Below are 16,963 nucleotides of genomic sequence, written 5' to 3' on the forward strand. Positions count from 1 at the left end.
CCACTGCAAGACTCGGGATCGGGCCGCTAGAGGAATGAACAGGCGTCCAGGGGGACCACCACCTGGATCAGGCTCATGGGCAAGTGCCTCTCGCACCATTCTTTCCAGTTCCCACTGAAGGGGCGCAACAATACTAGACCTCGGAATTATTGTTGTCAAAGGCTTCTCTTGTGTCTCAGGGGAGTAGGCTCGAGACAGGGCATCTGGCTTGACGTTCTTGGTGCCAGGTCTGTAAGATAGGAGAAACTGGAATCGATTAAAAAACAGTGACCACCTAGCTTGCCGAGGATTCAACCGCTTAGCCTGCTGGAGATACTCCAGGTTTTTGTGGTCCGTGAGAACCTGGAAAGGGTGCTGGGCCCCCTCGAGCCAGTGGATCCACTCCTCCAAGGCCAGTTTAACTGCGAGCAACTCACGATCCCCCACGTGGTAGTTGCGCTCGTCATCCGACAGGCGACGAGACATGAAGGCGCAAGGGTGTAACTTTCCATTTGTACCTCTCTGCGACAGGATGGCCCCCACCCCCACCTCTGAGTCATCCACCTCCACCACAAAAGGTCTGTCTGGGTCAGGGATCAGAAGAATAGGGGCGGAAGTGAAACGGCCCTTGAGATCTTCGAAGGCCCCCGCTGCCTCCGGACTCCACTGAACCTTGGTACCTCCTCCCTTAGTCAGTGCTGTCAAGGGGGCAACAACAGAGCTGAAATTCTTAATGAACTTCCTGTAGAAGTTTGCAAAGCCAATGAAACGTTGTACCTCCTTCACATTAGTAGGTATGGGCCAGTTGTGGATCGCCTCTACCTTCTTAGGGTCCATCTCCAGGTGGCCAGGAGTGACAATGAATCCGAGAAACTGAGCCTGGGTAACATGAAATTCACACTTCTCTGGCTTTACGTAGAGGTGATTATCAAGGAGTCTCTGGAGAACCCTGCTTACATGCCCCTCATGCTCCTCCAGTGACTTTGAGAAAATGAGAATATCGTCAAGGTATACAAAGACGAATTGATTAAGAAGGTCCCGGAGGACATCATTAATTAATGTTTGGAACACTGCGGGGGCATTGGTGAGTCCGAACGGCATTACGAGATACTCATAGTGGCCTGTGGGGGTGTTGAAGGCAGTCTTCCATTCGTCTCCCTGCCGGATCCGCACAAGATGGTAAGCATTGCGGAGATCCAGTTTAGTGAAAACAGAGGCTCCTTGAAGCAGTTCAAAGGCAGTGGCCATGAGCGGTAGAGGGTATCGATTACGAACCGTGATCTTGTTGAGGCCCCGGTAATCAATACAAGGCCTAAGACCCCCGTCTTTCTTCTAAACAAAGAAGAAACCTGCCCCAGCTGGGGAGGTTGAGGCACGGATGATACCGGCTGCCAAGGACTCCTTAATGTAGAGATCCATAGCTGAGCGCTCTGGGGGAGACAGGGAGAAGATCCGACCCCTGGGAGGGCAAGAGCCAGGGAGTAATTCAATAGCACAGTCATAAGCGCGGTGAGGTGGTAATGAGGTGGCCCAGGACTTGCTGAACACTGCCTTAAACTTATGATAAACTCTGGGGACTCGAGACAGGTCGATAGACTCTTGAAACTCGGGACAAGGGGCTGGGGAACTCTGAAGTTGGCAGGAGAGTTGGCAAGTAGATCCCCAGCTTAGGATAGTGTCAGTGGGCCAGTCGATATGGGGATTGTGTCTGCACAGCCAAGGGTGACCCAGGATAACAGGGTACTCAGGGGAGTCAATAAAGATAGAGGGTCTCCTCCTGCTGGTGTTGAAAGATGGTAAGTCGCAGGGATTGAGTGGCCTCTGTAACTTTGCCCGGTTCCAGAGGTCTGCCATCCAAAGCAGTAACTGCCTGGGGGTGAGGAAGAAGTTGTGTGGGGATATTAAGTTTCTGCGCCAAGGATAGGTCTAGAAAGTCGCCTGCAGCCCCAGAATCAATCATAGCCTGGACCTGACGCTGGTGGCCCTCCCAGGACAACGTAACTGGAACTGCTAGGACGGCATTAGCAGGAGGAGCTCTAATTTTCCCCATCACAGCCCTCCTGTTGCTGTATGGGGACAGGCGTTTCCCAAGAGCTCGGGGCAAGAGGAACGGAAGTGGCCGGAGGCACCGCAGTAGAGACAACGACGCTCCCTCATGCGACGTTCCCTCTCATTTGGAGAAAGCCTGGAACGGCCCAATTGCATTTCTTCTGAAATCATGGAGCGGTTCAGGAACTGGGGAATTTCTGGAGGAAGGAGCACAAACTGGAGAACCGGACCTCCTCAGAGGAACTTGGGACTGAGATTCCTTGCGACGGGCGGTCCTGCGCTCTCTCAGACGATTGTCCATTGCTATGAGGGATTCAAGATCTTCAGGCGTTTCTCGAGTGGCTAACTCATCTTGAAGGGGCTCAGACAACCCTCTCTGAAAGCAGACCCTCAGTGCCTCATCGTTCCATCCACTTTTTGCAGCTATGGTCCGAAACTCAATGGCATAATCTGCAGTGCTTCGGGGACCCTGACGGAGAGTGAGTAGGCGCTTAGAAGCCTCCTGACCACTGACAGGATGATCAAACACTCGCTTGAACTCTTCCACGAATGCCATGTACGACTTACAACAGGCGTCCTGGGATTGCCACACTGCTGAGGCCCAAGAGAGTGTTTGTCCGAGAGAAGGGTGATAATGTAGGCAATCTGTAGGGAAGCTTGATGGTTGGAGCTCGAAAGTGCAAGAACACTGGGTGAGGAAACCCTGGCAGGAACTGGGATCTCCAGCAAAGGGCTTAGAAGGCAGTAGTCGGGGTTCCGCCTCAGGAGAAGGCTTGATGCCACTCGTAGGTGATGCAGAGGAAGGTGAAGAACCCGGGAGGCATTCAAATAGCTGGCGGATGGAGCTCAAATGTTTGGTCATTAGCTCTTCTTGTCGGCTGAGAATGGCTTCATGGCGCTGAAAGGATGCCTCACGTTGAGCAATCACTGCCAATAGGTCCTTGGAACTGAGTGTTTCTGGGTCCATGAGTGACTTGGTTTTTCTGTCACGGGCCAGGCTAGAACTCGGGTCTTTGGTGTGGTGGGTGAGAGATCTGCCACTAGGCCACAGAGGCTGAGGTGTTAGACCCAATTGAAATACTCAAGGCAGTACTCCAAGCAATTTTGGTTTATTAAAAAAAGGACTTTGCAAGCCAAAAAAATCCAACAAAATTCTTCTCAGACAGAGGAATTAATAACAAGAGAGATAATGGGAAAACAAAACCACAAGGGAAAATAAAAAAACTCCACAAGGGGAGAAAACAGATCAAGAGCGTGTGAACAAACAAATAACTAGGAACACCTTATTTGAGGTAGCATGGGAGGACTTGGAAGAGCTAGTAAATACAGAGCTGGTATCATGCAGCCTGAACTCAAAAACCAAGTGTCAAACAAGGGAAAGACTCAGCTAAAATACTCTAACAGAAACAAGGCTCAGGTGACCTGGATAACGCTAACAAGAGTAGACAAAGAAGAACAAAGACAGAAGGGAACACAGGGGACCTCCAGAGGCACGGAGACAAACTACAGGAGGTCAAATGTTGACAGACTTGACTTGAAAAATAAAAACACTAAAATGTATTTGTAACATATCTATTTCATGCTAAATATACTACAAATACATTTTCATTTTTATATAGTTGATAAAATACCCCCCTGAATTTGTACTTTTAGTATACTGAAATGGTATTGTTGGAACAAATTTTGTACTTAATGCCCTTTAATTGTGTGGAAGTAATGCTGAGGTCAAACTTAAGATATACTGAAGTATATCTGATTGTGCTAAAGTGGAACTACTGCAGCTATACTTCAGGTTTAGTTGCAAAAACCTGGCAACCCTGCTCCCTTCTCCAAAGAGTGTGGAGCTTCAAGAGCTCATGCTTCCGGTGTTAAATTGACCGTGTTACTGACCTCACACATTGCTTCCAAGCACTATTTTTAACTACCATATTCCTATTCACGATCATTCTGGTAGCACACGAAGGCAGGATTAGTGAAAACAGGCAACATTAGCCTTACAGCCAAGAATCTCTTTTGGCCTCAAGATAGTGAAGTGTCTGACACGTGGACCCTTTGTTATTAAACTGGACCCTGTACTGTAGTGCAATGTAATACTTCACATTCTGTGCAATATTCTCTGTTTTAATATTCAGTGTAATATAGTTTGCTGCAGTTCTGCTTCTATTTATTTACTAGTACTGTTCATCACAATCAATTCAATTCTGTTAATACAGTAATGTAAATCTTGTAGGCTGCATATCCATAGTCCTTTATAATTCTTCTTCATATTTTATACCATATATTTATACTTTTTACATGCATATAGGCTACTTGCTCATTTACCAACTTCCATTATTATCTATATTCCTTTTAATGTCTTGATGTGCACATCAACTGTGGCACAATAATTGTCCCCCGGGTTATCAATATCAATAAAGATCAATAAAGTATTTCTGATTCTGATTTGAAGTTAGCCTATAGTAGTGTGCAGACTGGTTCATTAATTATTGAAGTGTTTCACATTTTGGAATAGCATGTCCATGTAGCCTACGATAAAACTGTCAGGGTTTTGCACTGTCACTTTCTTTTATGTTTGTTTCTTGTGTTTAGTGTCAGCACGTGGCCTTGTTAGTTATTTTCTCGGCCATGTACTCCTTTAGCCCCTCCTCCTTGTTTCCTCTTTACCACACCCTCTTGTTACCCTAGTTGGTCTAATTGTGCTCACCTGTCCCTCATGTATTTTCCTCCCTAATTATAGTGCACCTTACCCTTTTGTGTTTGCTGGTCCATTGTCATTCTCACCCACTCTGTCTGTGGTTGAATATGTGGCCGTGTCTGGTTGGTCTTGTGCCCTTGTTTTGTCTATTCCTTGTGATTCTATGTTCTTGTCTTGCTCCTTGGTTTAGAAATTTGTTTGTTCTTGTCCTTTGCTTTCATTTGTAATATTTCGTTTTCTAGTCTTGATTCTTGGTTTTGTTTGGTCAATCTCTTAAATTGGTTATCGTTGTTCTTGTTTTGTTTTTTTACTCTTATTAGTTCATTGGTTTTATATTTGTCTTGGATCTAACTTGTTTTTGTGGAGCTTTGTCCTGTCTAGTTTTTTGTTAAAGTTCCTGCCCTGGTTCTAGCAAGCCTGGCATCTGGTCTGTCTCCAGAGTCCGTGGTCAACAAGCTTCTGAGCTCTGCTCTATGGTGCCTTGTGTGGCCTTCTCTATCAGCTGGGTCTTGCTGCCCCCTCTGTTGCCCAAGTATTCTGACAGTTGTTTCCTGAAGCCTTCCCTAGCTGTTCTGTTTGAGTTCCTCTTGTGGTATCTGCTGTGTACTTCACTACCTCTTGTATCAGTCTGTCTTGTCAATAAAACCTTGTTATCTCTCACTGCAATTGGGTCCTCCTTCCTAGATCTCTGACAAAAACATCAGCAGAGGGTGTACTAGGCTTGGGTCAGGGTACCTCCGTTTGGCTGTATATATTCATGTGTATTTCCCATCCCTGCATGCTAGATAGTTGTTGTGTGCTATTGGATGCATTTTGTTACTGTTTATTGCCCGCCAGGTATCCATGGTAGTCACGTGACTGTAAAGTATGAATTGCGTGTTTACGTTAAATCACAACAACAAAGTTGTCAGGCGTCTGTCATCTGAGGAGATTTACATTACAAAGATTAACCAGGTGTTGTATTATGTATCATTGCAATTATTTGGTTTTGTTTAACTATGAAACATATGCTATAAAATATGAAGAATTATAAAGGACTATGGATGACACACACTGTACTTCTTACGTAATTCCTTATGACACACACACACGGGACAGTCCCGAAATTTGAAGCTTTGTCCCGCGTCCTGCAAGTCATAAGCAGTGTCCCGCATTTTAATTTTGTCTTCATTTTATTTCATCGTCCTTTAAATTACAATTTTACAATAAAAAAATGTTAATTAGAAAACACCAAACATGCGCAGCGCAGCCGTTATCATTGGTTCTAGCGGCTAGCCAGAGAAGGAAAATAAACACTGAGAAAAAAAAACCCTGGTGAAAGTGAACTACAGCTACACCTGCCAGGAGTTCTACACACACATAATGAATGAGAAGGCCCTACTCGAAGCTGCCAGATCAGACAAAAAAATATAAATTCAAGATGCACTGTAAGAACGCATTTAATCTTTCTAGTCTTTCCTAATGGAATTTTTTTGCTTATTTGGAAATGTGTTTTGTAGCGATTGGATTATTATTTTCACTTAATTATTTGGATTGAATAGACACGTGCTGTTAAAATATTTTTTTACTGATATTACTATTACTAAATATTAATATTTATTATTATTTATGTCAGCGCCGTCATTTACATTTTTATAAACCCTTTTAGCAATTTAAGACATGTTAACATCACTGCAAAAAGATATCTAATAAAAAAATCTATATTTATTCACCTAGTAGCCTATAATAATATAAATTTCTTTCCATCGTGTCCCGCATTGTCCCGCAAAATCAGGTCTGCTGACTTGCAACAGAGCAATAGCCAGGTGGTCACCCTAACACACACACACACTCACACACACACACAGCAGTGAGAAGTAAACACACACACACACACCCGGAGCAGTAAACACACACACACACACTCTCAAACACACACACACACACACAGCAGTGAGAAGTAAGCACACACACACCCGGAGCAATAAACACACACATACCCGGAGCAGTAAACACACACACACACCCGGAGCAGTAAACACACACACACACCCGGAGCAGTAAACACACACAACCGGAGCGGTAGACACACACACACACCTGGAGCAGTAAACACACATACACACCCGGAGCAGTAAACACACACACACCCGGAGCAGTAAACAAACACACACCCGGAGCAGTAAACACACACACATACAAACACACACACACACACACACACCCGGAGCAGTAAACATACACACACACACACTCTCTCTCTCTCTCACACACACACACAGCAGTGAGAAGTAAACACACACACACACGGAACAGTATACACACACACACCCGGAGCTGTGTGTGTGTGTGTGTGTGTGTTTACTGCTCTGGGTGTGTGTGTGTGTGTGTATGTTTATTGCTCGGTGGAGGTAGGCCTGGTGAAGGACCTGCTGGTGGCCGTACTGCTTGGAAGGGATTGGCCCGGCTTCGAAAAGCTGCTTTCCACCGCTACTCAGCCTGCCAGCCCCAAGGGGAACGGTCGAAGACCGAGGTGTCCGCCTGGACCCTGCCGCCGACCGGCCCTGCTCGTCTCCGACAGTGGGAGAGAAGGTGAGGCCCCCTCCCAATCTACTAATCTGTTCTATGACGTGTACCAACAGGCCGCTGGAGGGGGCTCTTTCGCTAAGGAACAGCGGGAGGACGACCGACTCAAGCACTGTTGGAGTCAGGTGTGAGTCGTAGATGGAGAGGACATCTTCCCCCGGCCCCACCCTCTCCCACATTTTGTTGTAGAGAATGGTCTGCTGTATTGTGTCGCCCAGCGGAGGGGGGAGGAGAAAAAGTTACTAGTCGAGCCTCGAGCCAAGACTGAAACCATCCTAGAAACTGGCACATTCCCATCCCATGGCAGGACACCTCGCCGCAACCAACACCTCTCAACGCATCCGCGACCGCTTCCACTGGCCAGGCCTGGAGGCCGAGGTAAAGCGGTTCTGCCAAGCCAGCCCGACCTTTCAGGCCAGGTCGCCCAGGATTCCTCGCCCCAGCCCGCTCATCCCGTTGCCTATCATCGAGGTGCCCTTGCCGTTGGGGCCGTTGCCGAAGTCTGCCTGAGGGCATGAGCACATCCTGGTCATCATCGACTATGCCACCTGGTACCCAGAAGCAGTCCCCCTGCGGAAGGCCACTGCGAAGTCCATCGCCCAGGAGCTGTTTCTGCTGGCCAGCCGAGTCGGCCTCCCCTCGGAGATCCTGACTGACCAGGGAACCCCCTTCATGTCCCGGCTAATGGCGGACCTCTGCCGGCTGCTGTGGGTGAAGCAGTTGAGGACCACCGTCTATCACCCCCAAACCGATGGGCTCGTAGAGAGATTTAACCAGACCCTCAAGCAAATGCTCAGACGCATAGCGGCGGTGGACAAGCGGGATTGGGACCCCCTACATGCTCTTTGGGATCCGCGAAGTTCCTCAGGCCTCAACTGGCTTCACCCCCTTCGAGCTCCTGTTTGGCCGTCGACCTCGGGGCCTCTTGGACGTGGCACGGGAAGCTTGGGAGCAGCAGCCGGCCCCTCATCGTACCATCATTGAACACGTCCGGCAAATGAGGGAACGGATCGACCGAGTGATGCCGTTAGTCCGGGAACACCTCACCAGGGCCCAGCAGGCGACATCATTACGACCGGGCAGCCCAACCACGGGAGTTCCAACCGGGAGACCGCGTCATGGTCCTAGTCCCCAGCTCCGCATGCATTTCTGGCGTCCTGGAAAGGACCCTACTCAGTGGTGGAGAGGATTGGGCTGGTCATATACCGACAGCCGGAACGACGGCAGGCGGAGCAACTCTACCACATCAACCTCCTTAAGAATTGGATGTGGACCCGGGACCAAGTAGCTGCCCTGAGCCTCACCTAGCCCGTGGTTGTGGATGTCAACCCCCACTTCTCGGCTGCCCAGAAGACGGAGCTGCAGTACCTGGTCAGTCAGTTCCAGGATGTGTTCTCCTCTCAGCCCGGGCAGACCAACTTGCTTCAACACCACATCCAGACGCCCCCAGGAGTCGTCGTTAGGCAACGGCTCTACCGAGTCCCCGAGGCTCGTCGGCAGGCTATTGAGGAAAAGGTCCAACAAATGCTAAAGTTGGGGGTAATAGAACCATCCCGGAGTCCGTGATCCAGCCTCCATTGTGATGGTCCCAAAGCCGGATTGCACCCTCCGCTTTTGTAATGACTTCCGCCGCCTGAACGAAGTCTCTGAATTCGACGGGTACTCCATGCCTCGGGTTGACGAACTGCTGGACCGCCTAGGAAGGGCCCGGTACATCAGTACCCTGGACCTCACCAAGGGCTATTGGCAGGTACCGCTCTCCGAGGCTGCCAAGCCGAAGACCGCCTTCTCCACCCCCAGTGGCCATTGGCATAACTGGACCCTTCCCTTCGGCCTACACGGGGCCCCCGCGACGTTCCAGCGGATGACGGACATCCTCCTGCGGCCCCACCAGGCCTACGCGACCGCCTACCTGGATGACGTTGTGGTCCACTCCGAGGCATGGGACGAACATCTGGATCATCTGTGGAGGGTGCTCTCAGAGCTCCGGCGGGCTGGACTTACCGCCAACCCCCGAAAATGCCACCTTGCCCTCTCTGAGGCCAAGTATCTGGGCTTCCAAGTCGGCCGATGACTCATCCGGCGGCAAGACAAGAAAGTCGAGGCCATCCACACTGCCCCAAGACCCCGGACAAAGACCCCATCCTGCTGCCTCCGACACAGGACTGGGAGAGGTCCTCTCCCAAATTCAAGAAGGTGAGGAGCATCCGATCATTTACATCAGCAGGAAGCTGTCCCCTGCTGAGAGGGAGTATGCCGCCGTGGAGAAGGAAGCCCTGGCCATCAGGTGGGAAGTCCTGGAGCTCCGCAAGTTCCTACCTCCTGGGCCGCAAGTTCACCCTGGTAACCAACCACGCGCCCCCTACAGTGGATGGCCCATGCCAAGGACACCAATGCCAGGGTGACTCGCTGGTTCCTAGCGCTCCAGGACTTCCACTTTGAAGTTCGTCATCGAGCCGGGGCCGCCAACGCGAACGCAGATGGCCTCTCCCGGATCTGGACAAAAAAAAATCTAACAAGCTTTTGAGTCGCTATGTTTGGGGCCATTATTTTAGAGGGATTGTTCACGTACAGGTATTTACATGGATACACCATTTACGTATGTATTACTCTCCAAAATGGCGCTATAGGGGAGACGAATTGTTGAATAAAGTCGTTATTTTAGTTTTCTTTGCGAACAAAAAGTATTTTCATAGTATGGATAGGTTATTGGATACATGGATTATTTTAACAATCTTCTTTCTACGTTTCTGGACCTTGATTGTGTCTTCAAAAAGACTTCGCGAATGGTCAATGGAAGCTCAACCAGTGAGGTCTGCTCATGTCATGAAAGTACGTCTGAGCTTCTGAACTTTGTGAAGCTTTGGAAAATTTGGTTGCATGATCAATAAGGATAGAGATCTGGATATCAGTTGCTGCAGAACCGAACTGTTCACTGATGTTGTGTGATGCAGGGACAGCGTGTCACTCATGGATGTGTCTGATCTCAGGCCAGAGTCTCCATATCCACTGATTACACACACAAGTCAAGTCAAGTCACCTTTATTTATATAGCGCTTTAAACAAAATACATTGCGTCAAAGCAACTGAACAACATTCATTAGGAAAACAGTGTGTCAATAATGCAAAATTATAGTTAAAGACAGTTCATTATTGAATTCAGTTATAACCACTGTCCACTTTACTAGTATGCAGTTATACATATCTGAATAATAGGAGGGGCCCACCAACTAAGAACATATTACTACAAAATCTTAGTATGTTCCCCAGTGTATAACCACAAACAATAAAGACAGGAATTAACTTTTTATACCTTTATATACATTTAGGAAACAGAAGAAATAAACTAAACAACTGCATTTATAAGAAAATTAATTGAAATGAAACCAGATCAAAAAATGAAAGCAGAATCCACACAGAAAGTCTGTAAAGAAATACTTAATCAATAGAAAAATAATGACAAATGAAAATGAATAGTAACAGAATATCAAATAAAAAAAATAAAATAAAACTAATCAGTTCAGTTTTTAGGATGACGTCCAAAGTCCTTCAAGTGCTCTTCCAGTAATCCAAGGAAATCCACCAAAAAAGAAACTAGATAGCCCACAGTCACATTCATGTATTTAGGATACTTGAGAATCCACAAGGTCATGCAGTGAGATCAATCCATTGATTAGAAACTACTTTATGTCCATTTCAGTTGAGCCTTAGCATCTCAAAATATAAAGTAACATAAAGAGTCCATATGATTGAACTGGAAACAAAGTTTCTCAATCAGGACTCCAATGAGTGTTGCAGGAGGTGCTTGGATAAAACCATGCTTCCCTCTTCCAAACAAACTGACTTCTTCTATACTACTACCCTTTTTAAATACAAGAGGTTCTAGCGCTCATGCGCCCCCTAGTGGTGAGTATGAAAAAATACCAAAGTAACAGATAATACTGTTACACAGTGATGTCATCTCTGTTCAGTTGAAATAGTGTCTGTGCATTTATTTGCAATCAAGTCAACGATATCGCTGTAGATGAATTGACCCCTACTAAGCAAGCCAGAGGTGACAACGGCAAGGAACCGAAACTCCATCGGTGACAGAATGGAGAAAAAAACCTTGGGAGAAACCAGGCTCAGTTGGGGGCCAGTTCTCCTCTGACCAGACGAAACCAGAAGTTCAATTCCAGGCTGCAGCAAAGTCAGATTGTGCAGAAGAATCATCTGTTTCCTGTGGTCTTGTCCTGGTGGTCCTCTGAGACAAGGTCTTTACAGGGGATCTGTATCTGGGGCTCTAGTTGTCCTGGTCTCCGCTGTCTACACACACTAGTGCACAGTTAGCTGTGGTTTTAATAAGAATTTGTTGTTCTAGGTGAATGATTATTGGTGCGTCGACTTTATAAGGTCTTTAATTCAATTCAATTCAAGTTTATTTGTATAGCGCATTTTACAATACGAATCGTTACAAAGTAACTTTACAGAAAATTATGTTTCTACAATATTTAGTAGTAGCTTATGGTGGTGACTGTCAGTTTGTGCACGTTTGACAGGATTTTTAGAAAAAATTAATACAAGACGTAGTCAGCTAGATGATGAACATTATTAATATTATTAATTAATAATTGTTATATGATCCAGTCACACTTGTAGCAATATTTGTTAGTTCTGTTTGTTGATTCAGGGTTAGCATCATCTGAGGTCCTCTGAGGGTCAGCATCATCTCTTCTCAGGTGTTCTGGATCCAGACTGGAGCTTGTGTAAATCCTAGTTACCCCGTTGCAAAACATAGAAACAAAATAGAGACATCATTAGCATAGCTGCTGATCCAACAAACTAAAATTAATTTAACCCAAGCTAATGAATAAAAATGCACATTTGATCAGATGCAACTACACTCACAATTTAAAAGATACATTATTCGAATGCTTGGCGAAAGAGATGTGTTTTTAATCTAGATTTAAACAGAGAGAGTGTGAATTTCTGTCTAATATGACACCCAGATTTCTGACTGTAGAGGAAGTAACAGTACATCCGTCTAGTTGCAGATTGAAATCTACAAGATTCTGTGTAGTGTTTTTTGGTCCAATAATTAATATTTCTGTCTTATCTGAATTTAATTGGAGAAAATTATTTGTCATCCAATCTTTTACATTTTTAACACACTCTGTTAGCTTAGATAATTGGGATGATGCCTGAACCCCGAACATTATCAGGAAGGCTATTCCAGAGTTTGGGAGCCAAATGTGAAAAAGCTCTACCTCCTTTAGTGGACTTTGCTATCCTAGGAACTACCAAAAGTCCAGCGTTTTGTGACCTTAGGGTGTGTGATGGGTTGTAGTGTGGTAGAAGGCTAGTTAGGTACGCAGGAGCTAAACCATTTAGGGCCTTATAGGTAAGTAATGATAATTTGTAACTGATACAGAACTTAATAGGTAGCCAGTACAGAGACTGTAAAATTGGGGTAATATGATCATTTTTCTTGACCTGGTTAGGACTCTAGCTGCTGTATTTTGGACTACCAGTAGCTTGTTTATTGACGAAGCAGGACAACCACCTAGAAGTGCATTACAATAGTCTAGTCTAGAGGTCATGAATGCATGCTTTTCTGCATCAGAAACGGATAACTTGTTTCGTAGCTTGGCAATGTTTCTAAGATGGAAGAATGCAGTTTTTGTAACATTGGAAATATGACTTTCAAAAGACAAATTTCTGTCTAATATGACACCCAGATTTCTGACTGTAGAGGAAGTAACAGTACATCCGTCTAGTTGCAGATTGAAATCTACAAGATTCTGTGTAGTGTTTTTTGGTCCAATAATTAATATTTCTGTCTTATCTGAATTTAATTGGAGAAAATTATTTGTCATCCAATCTTTTACATTTTTAACACACTCTGTTAGCTTAGATAATTGGGATGTTTCATCTGGTCTCGTTGAGATATATAGCTGAGTATCATTCACATAACAGTGGAAGCTAATTGCGTATTTTCTAATAATATTACCAAGGTGCAACATATATATTGAAAATAGAAGGGGACCTAGGACGGATCCTTGTGGCACTCCATATTTCACTGATGATAAATGAGATGACTCCCCATTTAAGTAAACAAAATGGTAGCGATCAGACAGGTAGGATCTACACCATCTTAGAGCCTGCCCTTGAATACCTGTATAGTTTTGTAATCGATCTATGAGTATGTCATGATCTATGGTGTCGAACGCAGCACTAAGATCAAGTAAGACTAGAAATTAGATGCAGCCTTGATCTGACGCAAGAAGCAGGTCATTTGTAATTTTAACAAGTGCAGTTTCTGTGCTATGGTGGGGCCTGAAACCTGACTGAAATTCTTCATACAGATAATTTTTATGCAGGAAGTGCTCAATTGAGCAGACACAACTTTTTCAAAAAATTTTGACATAAATGGAAGATTTGAAATAGGCCTATAATTTGCCAGTACACTAGGATCTAGTTTTGGTTTCTTAATAAGAGGCTTGTTAACTGCCGGCTTGAATGGTTTTGGGACGTGACCTAAAGATAACGATGAGTTAATGATATTGAGAAGCGGTTCTTCGGCTACAGGTAACAACTCTTTCAGTAATTTAGTGGGTACAGGATCTAATAAACATGTTGTTGGTTTAGATACAGTAATAAGTTTATTTAGCTCTTCCTGTCCTATATTTGTAAAGCACTGTAATTTATCTTATCTTTGGGTGCGATGGATGAAACTGAAGTGTTAGACGCTGTAGAATCTACATCCGCTATTATATTTCTAATGTTATCTATTTTATCAGTGAAGAAATTCATAAAGTCATTACTATTAAAAGTTGGTGGAATATTTGAATCAGGTGGAGTCTGGTAATTTGTTAATTTAGTCACTGTGCTAAATAAAAACCTTGGATTGTTTTGGTTATTTTCAATGAGTTTGTGTATATGCTCTGCCCTAGCAGTTTTTAGAGCCTGTCTATAGCTGGACATACTGTTTTTCCATGCAATTCTAAAAACTTCTAAGTTAGTTTTTCTCCATTTGCGTTCAAGACTACAAGTTTCTTTCTTGAGAGAGTGAGTATTACTGTTATACCATGGTACAGTACGTTTTTCTCCAACCTTTTTCAATTTGATGGGGGCAATAGCTTCTAATGTATTAGAGAAAATAGTGCCCATGTTGTCAGTAATTTTGTCTAATTCATGTGTATTTTTGGGTACAAATAGCAGTTGAGATAGATCAGGCAGGTTATTTGCGAATCTTTCTTTGGTGGCTGGAACAATAGTTCTGCCCAGACGGTATCACTGAGACATATAGTTAATATCAGTTATACACAGCATGCACGATAAAAGGAAATGGTCTGTAATATCATCACTTTGAGGTACAATATCTATAGCAGTAAGATCGATTCCATGCGATATCATTAAATCTAGTGTATGATTAAAACGATGAGTGGGCCCGGTGACATTTTGCTTGACTGCAAAAGAGTTTATTAGGTCAGTAAACGCAAGTAATAATGTATCATTTGCATTATCAACGTGAATATTAAAATCTCCCATGATTAGTGCCTTATCAACTGTAACTAGAAGGTCTGAGAGGAAGATAGATGCTCTCACACATTGCTGGATTCCTTCTGCTCATATGAAACAGCCACACCATCCTGAAGAACATGATCCAAGTCCACAACCTCTTGCTGGATGTCTATACAGAAGATGTTTTCTTCCCTCTCTATATGGAATCAGACACCTGTATGTTTTGCATGATAGAAAATGATCAAAGGGACTGAAAACCCCAGACATTGCCTATGCACAAAGCCCCACGCTGCAGCTGAATGGAGAAGTTGGCATTACAGTAATGAGATCTTCCATACTTGAGTCGTGACATCAGCCTCATCACGTGCAATTATGTCATGAGGCTTTTAATCTGTCAGATTTAATCTGTCACAGTTGATGTTTTCCAGCTGCAAACTGTGCCAAAGTCACAATCACTCATTTCCAAATGAAGTATATTTACAGTATTGTTCAAAATAATAGCAGTACAATGTGACTAACCAGAATAATCAAGGTTTTTCGTATATTTTTTTATTGCTACGTGGCAAACAAGTTACCAGTAGGTTCAGTAGATTCTCAGAAAACAAATGAGACCCAGCATTCATGATATGCACGCTCTTAAGGCTGTGCAATTGGGCAATTAGTTGAATTAGTTGAAAGGGGTGTGTTCAAAAAAATAGCAGTGTGGCATTCAATCACTGAGGTCATCAATTTTGTGAAGAAACAGGTGTGAATCAGGTGGCCCCTATTTAAGGATGAAGCCAACACTTGTTGAACATGCATTTGAAAGCTGAGGAAAATGGGTCGTTCAAGACATTGTTCAGAAGAACAGCGTACTTTGATTAAAAAGTTGATTAGAGAGGGGAAAACCTATAAAGAGGTGCAAAAAATGATAGGCTGTTCAGCTAAAATGATCTCCAATGCCTTAAAATGGAGAGCAAAACCAGAGAGACGTGGAAGAAAACGGAAGACAACCATCAAAATGGATAGAAGAATAACCAGAATGGCAAAGGCTCAGCCAATGATCACCTCCAGGATGATCAAAGACAGTCTGGAGTTACCTGTAAGTACTGTGACAGTTAGAAGACGTCTGTGTGAAGCTAATCTATTTTCAAGAATCCCCCGCAAAGTCCCTCTGTTAAAAAAAAGGCATGTGCAGAAGAGGTTACAATTTGCCAAAGAACACATCAACTGGCCTAAAGAGAAATGGAGGAACATTTTGTGGACTGATGAGTATAAAATTGTTCTTTATGGGTCCAAGGGCCACAGGCAGTTTGTGAGACGACCCCCAAACTCTGAATTCAAGCCACAGTACACAGTGAAGACAGTGAAGCATGGAGGTGCAAGCATCATGATATGGGCATGTTTCTCCTACTATGGTGTTGGGCCTATTTATCGCATACCAGGGATCATGGATCAGTTTGCATATGTTAAAATACTTGAAGAGGTCATGTTGCCCTATGCTGAAGAGGACATGCCCTTGAAATGGTTGTTTCAACAAGACAATGACCCAAAACACACTAGTAAACGGGCAAAGTCTTGGTTCCAAACCAACAAAATTAATGTTATGGAGTGGCCAGCCCAATCTCCAGACCTTAATCCAATTGAGAACTTGTGGGGTGATATCAAAAATGCTGTTTCTGAAGCAAAACCAAGAAATGTGAATGAATTGTGGAATGTTGTTAAAGAATCATGGAGTGGAATAACAGCTGAGAGGTGCCACAAGTTGGTTGACTCCATGCCACACAGATGTCAAGCAGTTTTAAAAAACTGTGGTCATACAACTAAATATTAGTTTAGTGATTCACAGGATTGCTAAATCCCAGAAAAAAAAAATGTTTGTACAAAATAGTTTTGAGTTTGTACAGTCAAAGGTAGACACTGCTATTTTTTTGAACACACCCCTTTCAACTAATTGCCCAATTGCACAGCCTTAAGAGCGTGCATATCATGAATGCTGGGTCTCATTTGTTTTCTGAGAATCTACTGAACCTACTGGTAACTTGTTTGCCACTTAGCAATAAAAAATATACTAAAAACCTTGATTATTCTGGTTAGTCACATTGTACTGCTATTATTTTGAACAAAACTGTATACAGTAGTAGATATGTTTCTAAAGGTTCTTAAACCGGTTAACTGGCCATGTGAAATTTG

This window comes from Carassius auratus, chromosome 19 (assembly GCF_003368295.1).
Source record: "Carassius auratus strain Wakin chromosome 19, ASM336829v1, whole genome shotgun sequence".
Taxonomy (NCBI): Eukaryota; Metazoa; Chordata; class Actinopteri; order Cypriniformes; family Cyprinidae; genus Carassius; species Carassius auratus.